The 11,687-nt window shown below is 40.1% G+C and overlaps 1 long non-coding RNA gene across 1 annotated transcript; it reads right to left on the reverse strand.

Annotated features, from left to right (window-relative positions):
• Positions 1 to 416: 416 nt before the first annotated feature.
• LOC125939961 (uncharacterized) lies at positions 417 to 11,338 on the reverse strand. Its single transcript, XR_007463203.1, has 3 exons — positions 11,242 to 11,338; positions 6,416 to 6,678; positions 417 to 555 (listed from the first exon to the last, which is right to left on the reverse strand). It is a non-coding gene; the product is annotated as an uncharacterized LOC125939961 (long non-coding RNA).
• Between the last annotated feature and the right edge of the window lie 349 nt (positions 11,339 to 11,687).

Below are 11,687 nucleotides of genomic sequence, written 5' to 3' on the forward strand. Positions count from 1 at the left end.
TCTGTACTATACGGTCCAATCGTTAAAATACAGCTGTTTCCTGTATTACGTTTTACAGAGCATATTGATTGTTTAGAGAATGTACTATCGGGGACAGAAGTGCCCAAAATGTGCGAATGTCGACCGAATTTTATTGGTGCACTTTCTGCTGGGATCAGCCACGCTAACATTTGCATTCGGAAAGTGGTCTGCAACGCAGATGATAGCGGCTGATAGTGCAGAGATGCAATTTGGTCGACACTCGCACGTCCTGGGCACTTTTGTCCCCGATAGTACATATCCTTTAATGCAAATGTCATGAATACAGCTCATCGCAGAAGCAGCAGGTCACTATGGAGAAAACTGTCTGGCCAACACATTGAAATAGCTCAAAAGATCAAACACTTTGCCTTTTGTGACATGAATGAATTGCACAACATATATACAAATGAGTGCAAAATTTTATTCGTCAAGTACTTTAGATCACAGAAGCAATTTTATTTTCTTCGACCACTCGTCTTGCACTGTTTCCTGGTGAAAGCTGTTCCCACATGCCTTGCAAGGATAAACTTGCTGCTGTTAGGAGAAACAAATAATACTGGTGAATTTCCATCCTAAACGAAGTGGCAACAAAAGACAATCACAGAGCACAAAAAAGCGGTAACTGAAGTATTAAAAAACCATGAACTTGGTTCAACATTGTCAGAACAAGGGATGTTGCTGTAGCCAACATTTCGACAGATATGTGTCATCAAGGCAGCAACTATTTTCCTTGGCAGCGGTTTTGGATGTGCATAGCTCACTCGCCCCTACCCTCATCTGGTGCATATAGTAGGTCAAGAGAAACCAAAGTGTTAAAATAAAGGTAGGAAGGGTGTGTTTCGCAGTGATTGTGATGGAGTGTGTAGGGGCACTGCTGTAAGTTGTTACGTAAGTAACAACTTACAGTAGTAGTAAGTTGTTACTTACGTAAGTTATAAGTAGGGATGACCTAAACAGAAAACGATCTGTAGACCTAGTAGACCTATTCTTCCCAGAAATCAACATAGGAATTAAAATAAACTGGACATTTGGCGAAAAAAAAGCAATGAAGAATTAGGCAAAATAAACTTTGTAACATGATGTGTCTGGTTAAGATCAGTGGAAATGGCAAATGAAGGTACGTTATCAATAAACATTTCATCAAGATCCCATAAAGAAAAAAAGATATTGGTCAAATATTAAATAAGCAAGGACACCAAATTAAACTGGGTATGACCATAAACAGTAAAGAACAGCCTGCGAAAAAAATGGGATGGGAAATGATAACAAGGTGCAAGATAGAGAAAAGTTTAGCGCTGTTTACTGTATGTTCATGCCACTACTGACGACTTGAAGTTTCAGTCTTCCTGCTGAAGCTGTACTACTTGGATAAGGAAATGGGTCACTTTGCAGACAAGTCTACGTTCAGATTCTGTTCAAATCTTCAATGTAACTTTATGGAAGAAAATGGTATGGACAGTCCTACTGGATGGGCATTCATTCAGCAGTACCATCCACAGGTATTAGCTTAAAATTTATTGGTCTCACTGGACCTTAGCTCTTGGGAAATCATTAGCTGTTTTTTTTATCACAGATGCCTTCAAGTTATATCGGTTGGCAGGAGTGCTAGCAAACAACATTATACTTGTTGCCGCAGTCAAAAGTGATATTTGGTAACAATGAGTAAAAGAAGCAAACAGCATTCTAAATACTGATTCAAGTCAACCGAAAAAGCTGCTAAAATGAATGTACCCTGGCCCCCAATACACAATAATTACACATCACATTGAAGCTCATCGTGTCGATCATGCTATTAGAACACTAGGCATCAAGTGAGGAGAATAAGGAGATCAAAAAAATTAAATTATGGGGTTGTACGTGCCAAAACCACGATCTGATTATGAGGCACGCCATAGTGGGGGATTCCGGAAATTTGGACCACCTGGGATTCTTTAACGTGCACCTAAATCTAAGTACAGGGGTCTTTTCGCATTTTGCCCCCATCGAAAATAAGGGGATGGGCACATCCTTTTTTTTTAACATTAAGTGTGCTTCGCATTAATGTTGCCTTCCAACTCCGAAACGAGCAGTTTGCGAGATGGTGACCGACACATAAGAAAACTCATGACATTCTGTGCAGCAGAACATCACGCGCAAATACACTTTTTCCTGCAAAATGACATCCTGTAGTCAAACCTTGTGCACATGTGCCAACCTTAGAATTTGAAAAACACCACAGTGGAAGACACAAAGTGTTAACCTTGCTGACGAATACTAAAATTATTTGATTATTCATTCAAGATTCGCAGACTTTGCTCTCTACGGGTGCTGTAAACAGGCACCCTGCTTTTGCAGTTGTACCAACAATGATCTGTAGAGCAGATGAGAAATGGTTATGAAGTTTACGCAGGAGTATACGCCGCAAATGACAATCCAATTCACATTTTAATCTGGTGGAGGATGCGTACTCCAAAATAGAAGAAACTAGTGTACCCTAAAGATTGCTGTGGCCGATGCCTGTGCACTAGCAGGTACACATAACATGGCAGTTGCAATTATATTTCTACAAGCTATAGTTACTGCAAGCTACTGCCAGTGTACTGGTCCACAGCTGTAATACATTTAGGGCAATTTAAAACTCTCTAATGAATTTATCTCATATGACAGAATTGGAATGCAATATCTTGCAAATAAGTGATGCTCTATGTGTCGTCCCATACAATGAAACACCTTTGAAAAACCTGAATAGCCACCTGGGCCGTGACGAGAGGTGAAGTGTATTCTGTGTAAACTAGTACAGCTGCATAGTGTAAAGCTCTGGAGAGTGCATTTAGTAACAGCTGTGAAGCTTTTTTCTTTTTTTAAACTGCACACAGTAAAAACCTCTAGCAGTTTTGAAAAACTCTTTTTATTAAAAAAAATTTCTGCGCACAAACGAACAAGGACGAAGAACCATTTGCTTAAGAACCCACAGATCTGCTTAATCCAATCAACAGGACACATCAATAGCACATATAACAACACGTGTGATAAAAATGCCACGGATCAGCGCGACCCCGTCAACATAAAAACAGCAATGCACATAAAACGAGCACTTAAGATGAAACTATGTTAAAGATAAGATGACAGGAGTGAATTCTATTTATCTAGCAATGAAACAGAAGGATGACTGATGCATTTTTACTTTAGTTTTACAATTCAGTGCACTTCCACAATTTCTCTCGCGGTTTGATTTTGTTGCCTAATCAATGTGCCGGTGCTTCTAAGACAAGGTGAGCACGCATGTTCTTGACAATGCATGGCCAAATGCTTACTAGGGCCACCTTTCATACTGGACAAGTGTTCCCTTAGTCTCGTGTTAACGCATCTTGCAGTCTGCCCTACGTACACATGACCACATGTCATAGGAACCTGATATTCAACATTCTTCGCACAATCAAGAAATTGGTTCTTATGCGGATGTTTAATACAACATTCTTTCTTTGCATCACCCTTACTTTCGAACTTACTTTTTACCCTAGAACACACATTACCTCTCTCGTTTTTAGCCGAAAACACCACTTTTACTTCGTAACTCCCAGCCACCTTTTCAAGTCTGTGTGAAAGGCCATGCACATATGGAATCACTGAAACCTTGGAAGCTAATTCTTTCTGCCTTTGATTTTTTGTGCATAGTTCTTTATCCTGTAAGTTTTTTCATTAGTCTAGCGCATGACGCCAGCATCACAGCGAGCACGTACCTGGCCTCTCTCAACTGATAAACTTGCTCAAGAAAGGCAATGTTTACAGTGCGGTAACACGACTTCAACAATGCTGACCTGAAATGACTGTGCCATTCTTCACAAGCCTGGAATTGCTTGAGGCATAGTTCATGTAGCTTGTTAACAAGAAACTGTAGCTTCTTATCTACCAGTACTTGCAAAGTAAAATTTAAGCCTTTGCCTAGAGAGTCAAAGGCTTCTACTACTATTGAAGGCTTGACTTTTACTTCGGAAGTACCGGTACATAACAAGCTACCAGTTCCTTTATGTCAAGTTAAAAATTCTACCAGAACATGCTGTTGGTCATTCACGCCCCGAACTGGAAAACCGCTAATGAACTATGCCTCAAACCATTCCAGGCTTGTGAAGAATGGCATAGTCATTTCATGTTGCTGGTCAGCTTTGTTGAAGTCATGTTACCGCACAGTAAACATTGCCTTTCTTGAGCAAGTTGATCGGTTGAGAGAGGCCGGGTACCTGCTTGCTGTGATGCTGGCGTCATGTGCTAGACTAATGAAAAACTTAAACAGGATAAAGAACTATGCACAAAAAATCAAAGGAAGAAAGAATTAGCTTCCAAGGTTTCAGTGATTCTGTATGTGCATGGCCTTTCACACAGACTTAAAAAGGTGGCTGGGAGTTACGAAGTAAAAGTGGTGTTTTCGGCTAAAAACAAAAGGTAGTGTGTGTTCTAGGATAAAAAGTAAGTTCGAAAGTAAGGATGATGCAAAGAAAGAATGCAGTATTAAAAATCCGCGTGAGAACCAATTTCTTCAGTGTGCGAAGAAAGTTGTGTATCAGGTTCCTATGACATGTGGTCATGTGTACGTAGGGCAGACTGCAAGATGCATTAACACGAGACTAAGGGAACACTTGTCCAGTCTGAAAGGTGGCCCTAGTAAGCATTTGTCTATGCTTTGTCAAGAACATGCGTGCTCACCTTGACTTAGAAGCACCAGCATATTGTTTAGGCATCGAAATCAAACTGTGAGAGAAATTGTGGAAGCACACTGGATTGCAAAACTAAAGGAAAAATGCAACAGTCATCCTTCTGTTTCACTGCTAGATTCGCTCCTTTCTTGTCATCTTAAGTGCTTGTTTTATGCGCATTGCTGTTTTTATGTTGACCGGGTCGCGCTTATCCGTGGCATTTTTATCACAAGTGTTGTTACATACGCTATTCATGTGTTCTGTTGACTGGACAGCACAGATCTGTGGGTTCTTAAGTAAATGGTTCTTCGAAAATAAAACCAGTTGTTAGAACGCGATCATGCTTGTGTTGCTCCTTTTCTTCGTCCTTGTTTGTTTATGCACAAAATATTTTTTAATGAATCTGTTCCACTTATCTATACTTCTTTTTGGGCGAGTTGGTACATCTTGAAACTTTGGGTAACAGCGCAAACAGACGAACACAAGAAGGGAGACACGGACACACAGGCGCTCACATTCAGCGCCTTTGTGTCCGTGTCTCCCTTCTTGTGGTCGTCTGTTTGCGCTGTTACCCAAAGTTCCACTTAGGCCGACTCGTAGTTTCGCTTCCTTTTTATTTAAGTAATGACACGTATGGCTATCACATACATGCACAGTATGACCTTCATTCCCAAACAAAGTGAACAGCACTACCCTATGCGTCAGGTGCCTTGTTTCACACATTCTCCCAAACATTATTAGCGCGGGATGCTGAGGTTGGCTGGGAAACTGATTTATGGAGCAATATAAAGTATGAAGTACTCAGCTCTTAATGTTTTCTCTGCTGTTTAAGCATCGTTGGGTCTTATAGTAAGAAAATACGGAATACAACATGCATAATTCATGACGCAACCCCTTTGGAAGTATTTAGTAGTCTGAATTATTATGGATTGCATATTTAGATTAGAAGAAGGATTTCATTCTACTGCAAGAATGGCATCATCCAAATAATTCTTGCGTTTGGTGCTATATTTACTTTTATTTCAGTTGGAATGTAGATGCATCGACAGCGATATCGCTTGACATGTCTTCAATTGACTGTTTCTCCAACTTAAGCAAACTCATATTCTGAAATGACCTTGTAGATGATACCAAGAACTTGCTCAGCAGGAGTATGTCTAACATTCACGAGATCTGAGGCTCTTGAACGCATATCTAAGAAAGCCTGGGGTGCATGCTGACCTCTCATTTAATCAGCAAGTTTCTGGAAATCATCTATAAGTTTTCTTGTGATGAATGTAAATTTGCTTGTACGAGAGAAACATGGAACTTGAACAGGTGAATTATGCAGCATAAGAATGATCTCAGCAAGAAGCAGGCATCAAGAAACATTGTCGCTCAACACGCATAAACCGTCAAAAGAATTATTGGGATGATTTAAAATTCTGGTAGTGGAATGAAATCTGTTTTCTAATCTATATCTAAACTCCTTGATTATTCAGCGTACTACCACTACCTTTGCCAGAAACATTCATAGTCGTTATCCTACCTATGCCAAATTATTCCGACCAATATTCAAGCCTTCATAAGCTTTTTTTTTCACTGCCAATTCTCTGAGGGAGAAGAGGTGTCCTATTTCTCTCTACCTATTTCTCGTTCCCTGTTCACTCTCGAACTGCATTAAGCTTGAGCAGGTTCTATGCTTAAAGCTGTGTTTCCCTTTCCATCTGCCAACTTTGACCCACCTGGTTAGCTAAGTAGGTAGAAAAACTGCAGAAGAAAGGTGATGGCGCTGAGTTGGACTTGTGCCCCAAGGAACCTTTGCACGGTGGCTCGACGAGCAACTGCTTGTGGCATGGAGTGGCTCAAGCTGTGATGAGTTCACTTTGTAAAACCCAGCTGGTTACTGCTGGCCCGTCTTTGCCAGAACAGGAATGAACGTTGGCAGTCTGCAGTCGGTTTCTTCCTTGAGGGCCATGGCCATGTAAAGAAACCTTGTCTCGACAGGCTGCATAAAAAAGGATAATTTTCTGAGCTAAGTCCTTTTTCCTAAAAGAACACATTTAAGTTGTATTTGTAACTTTGCGACACTTTCCGGGTGATGCCAGCTGTACTTAATTGCACAATACCACAATCATGACTGAGCTGTGGCCATTCTGAATACAGCTTGCAACACGTGACAGGACCATATATACAAATGCAACCAAAATAGTAAACATTTGTTGTAGCTTCTGTATATGGCACTATTCGAATGAGACATTTGTAGCACTCTTCTCAGCTCAGTAAACTTATTTCTAGTTATTTTACTTTTCATGAGGAAATTGCCATGAGCTTCTCTTGAAAAGTAAGTAAACATTCTTGCTTCAGTTTATTCTTCAAATTCTTGCATTACGAAATTCTTGCATCACGAATGGATATCAGGAACCCATTTACACCACAGGCAGAGCTCCATATGTTTAAAAACATTATAAATCAAAGTACAATATCACAATTCTCATAATAGTGTCATGCTAGTATTATTGGTGGCTATGGCTGCTTCAAGCAATTATTTTTCATTAAGGTGGAAACAGTTATCAAATTAAATTGTTTGCAGCAAGGGTGTACAATCCACAAAATCTATCAAAAAGGTCACGTTGTGTTCACTATTCAAACGTTTAGGATAGGTTACATACAACAGCTTATAAAGAATGCAAACTTGAAAATCTCAACTGAAGAAGAAACCAGTTTTTGAATATGGAGCAAAATGCCACCAGCTCATGTGGAGTACACCCTTACTATGTACTCCAAGCGAAGAATGTTGTTACAGCAATGCTTGAACACTATATGAATGTAACAATCAACAACCTTACCTTAAGCAGAATCTTAACACCACTAAACAAATCATGCTTCGAAGATTCCTGATCCGAAATTCTCAACAAATTGTTCTGGTGTTGTATGTGTTAAGCTTGTTGTGCATTCTGAAATGCAAGCTCACATCTACAATTTCTCTAAAGGCAGTATCAGCTTTCTCAAGATAGTTATGACGTGCAGATAAAGTGGATAATGCATAACATCATGAACACTCTGATGTGTTTACCAGTGGGCTCACTCTTGCAGCCATGAAATTGAGATGATACAGACACATTTTACATTGAAACCGGTTTTGTGGAGTACTGCATGCTTCCCAGGCTTCTCCAGTTGTGAGAGCCGTCTCCCCTACACAAATGAGTGATGAGGAATAAAAAAAGAATTTCAACATGCAACAATATGTTGGTCATTTGCTAGTATCCAGCAGGCTTTTTGACTCCTAGCTTGCCTCATACAAATCATATGCACAGTATTTGCTTTGCCCAAGCATCAGCCACTTTACGATGCAATGTGTACAGAGCCCTTGCCCTTAGTTTTTCTGCTTTGGAAACAGTTACCGTGTGTTCAGCTGGCGTGGAAAAAGGGGACATAAAATACTATGTGCACCACTGATCTCTACTGTTTTGCTGGATGCCGCTTCGCTGCCCACAGAGCCAGGCGTAGATGAAGCCAGCAGAAATGCAGTGTCGTGCAGCAGCTTGTCCCAAAAGTAGGGCATATGCTGCACTTACTAGTGTGTGCCGTCGCATAATATTGCTGCCGTAAAAATTTTTCTTCATGGTTTTCCACATCTAGGCGATGTCTCCACATGTCTGGTGAGAGCTTTTACGACGTTCTGAACCCGTACGTGATAAGTTTTTCTTACAGAAAGCATTTTCTGATTCACAAGTGTTTTCAGCACGCGCCACTGATATTAGCAATGCTGTCAGTGCTGTGATGGAAAATTCTGGACGTCTTCTCGAAATACTTCTCTGGACTGCTTCGGTAGCTTACGGCACAAAGGGCAAGCATTATAGCAGAGGGGGCTATAATGCTTGCCCCCTCTGCTGGATAGGGGAAGTGCTGGATTATAGGGGGCTGGATAGCTCAATGCGCTATCCAGCCCCCTGTAGTAGAGCTCAGTGGTGTGCAACCTTTTATACTAGCTTTGCTTTCTAGTCGGAACATTGGAAACAGCTCCCACCTTACTTTTCTCAACCTGTGACATGCGAACCAAAAGTCGCATCACTGTATTGATTCTATGGCTTTAGTTTTCGAAGCGAACTGCCTGCATATTCTAGCATGTTGTTAATAAATATAGTTGGCACACTTTTACTGCTACAAGACAGGTTAGTTGGCTGATAGAAATGTGAAACATGTTACCAGGATGCAAGAAGCAGAATTGAAATTTACTTGGCACAGGGGCTACAGCAGGCAAGTATGGTTACTGTATGCTCTAGTGTTGTTTCAAGTAAAAGTTAAGTTTTTATGCTGTATTTCTACTTATTCTGAACCATCAAACTGCACAATAAATGTTCCAAGGTAATACACTCTTGGCGTTTGATTGCCCATGTCATTTATTTCCTATGAACACAGGCAGTAATCCCTCTATAATAAGCAAAATGAGTTAGAAAAGGAAAAGCCGTGATATTAGTCCACAATTGCCGAGGGCAGAAGTAATGGCTGATAGCACTTAATTGAAGCTACATAAATATTCAGTTTTCTCACAGCTTGTTCAGCAAGTAATAAAGAGGTATGCTGTACACCTTTACATGACCAATGCAATCTGGTGAGAGACTGTGCACTGAGTCTGCTTGGTTGTGTTCGGCAGTTTGACTTTGGTATTTTGCTATACATAATTCCTTGGGTACTCGTAGCTTACTTTGCGATAAAATAGAACTTGGAGCAGTGGTCATCTATACATAAATATTTGCACATAAATAACGCAACCACAATTATAGCATGGTGAGGGGGGGGCAATATGAAACTCTCAGAAAACGAAAAAAAATGATATTACGATTATAATGTGACGTGATGCCACAAGAAAACAAAGCAATGCATAGAAGCAGATGACGCTTAACCAAGACTATTTACTAAATAGGCAGCGCTTCAGAAGTACCCGCGACACAATTGAACAAGGCAAAGCTGCGTTTGCTCGTGTGTGCTTGAACATGGCTCCACACGCAGTAGCGATCACAGCATTGTTGCCAAGTGGTTTAGATTGCCGCAGTTTAAAGTTCCAGAAAATGTACAGAACAACAATCTGCTTTATAGCCTTACAGAATATAACCTGAAGTACACTACAAGGCCAGAAACATTCCTAGAAAAGTTGCCTTATATTTGCATAAATTGGCAAGCAGCATGGCTTGTTTTACATAGAATAAATTTTCATGATACCGCAGTGTGCAGGGTTTTATAGACAAAGTGAAAAACATTCAGCCCATATACCACACTATGACGGTATGCAATAATTGTAATCTCATAACCTAAAAGGTGTAGTTGATTTTACAAAAGTTGACATTCTTCAATCTGAGCCCTGTAAATTTTAACATGCAGGGGCACCACTTGGCTAAGCAATAGGGATGTAATGTGTATGCATACAAGCATTACCCCATGCATTTGTACCACATCGCCCAAAAGAAATCAATTTTCCCGTCCAAGTCTGCCTCATGCAAGACTGGAATTAAAGCAAAAGTTTATACAGTCATCCAAACAAGAACACCTCATTTTCACATATGAAATTCGTATAAATATATCTCTCTTGATGCCAGCCTCCTGGAATGATGAACCTTGCTGCATGCTTTAGAGAAATTATAGTAGTAGCACTTTAAAGTTATTTAGGGCTGCAGTGTTGCAGAACACACCTACAAATGCTGCATTTCATGTGTAACAACTTGGTTGATTTGCTTCAACAACCTACCAAGAGCAAATTAAAACTATTTCTTCCTGTTTAGCATTTTCGCCTCCTACACCAGAATCGAATGTCATCAATATATTAACCAGGAGAAACAAATCTGGCTTATACGGGGCGTCCCAACTATTACACACAAAGGTTTGAAAATATGCAAATGCTACGTATCTGGACACAACCAAGATAACGTTTGCCATCACCTGGAGATACTCACTTTTTTGCATTCTGCCTAATTGCATAATTAAGTGTAAATTATTTAATCAACTTGTCAAATATTTTAATTACATGAAATACGTGCGACATGAAAGTTTTTCCGAGTGTGAAAGAAAGCCACGAGTACACGCAAAGAGCCTCGAGCGGCCATTCGTGCGGCAATTTTATGTGTATTCGCGAGCTTCTTTCCCGTTCGAAAGAACACTTATGTAGCACTTTTTGCACAACAGGATGCTGTATCGGGAGTTGTTCATGGTGTTCTACAATTTCCTCACTTACACTTTTCATCTAATTAGAGTAATTGAGAGGTTGATTAAGACTAATTATCTAATTAGGCGGAATGCAAAGAATATTCTCAGTATCTCCAAGCAATGGCAAACGTAATAATAACTTTGTTTTGTCCAGCTACGTGGCATCTGCATTTTTAAAAATATTTATGCATCATAGTTGGGACACCGTATAGTAACACCTTCACATATTGCCACAGCTGCGTCTTGTAACATTCAAAGGGTGCTTGTCCATCAGCACTCCAATGTCACTAACAGTGATCACCTACACAGCTAAGTGGATCACCATGATGCAGGTTGGTAGTAAAATGCTGAGAGAAAGAAATCCACTCACTTTGAAGGCAATAATATTGCGGTAACTTGAGAGACATGGCCTCATGGCAGGCAGCAGATTTCTTCTGAGCTCCAGCAGGACACCAACAACTAGTATTTCAATAAAAGAAAATATTGAATCAGTAATGTTATGTTACCTTGTTCTTGCTAAGCATCAGCACAATCATCTGATTTTTATGCATATCTACTTTCTGCTTAAGCAGTTCAACTGAAGTATTTATAAAATACAGTCTATGTTGATTGCATTTGCTTCTCTGGCATGTACAATTTTTTTGCAACTGATACATTTACAGCTAGCTACACGACACGAACGCTTGGACTGCCCAGACATCATTAGAAGCAAAACGTCTTGTTGCACCAAGCAGTTGTCACCAAGGAAAGACACAGCAGAGCTAACAATTTTTTTTGTAACTACAATGAAATGCTGCAAGCACGAGGCAACGATCC

This window comes from Dermacentor silvarum, chromosome 9 (genome assembly GCF_013339745.2).
Source record: "Dermacentor silvarum isolate Dsil-2018 chromosome 9, BIME_Dsil_1.4, whole genome shotgun sequence".
Lineage (NCBI taxonomy): Eukaryota > Metazoa > Arthropoda > Arachnida > Ixodida > Ixodidae > Dermacentor > Dermacentor silvarum.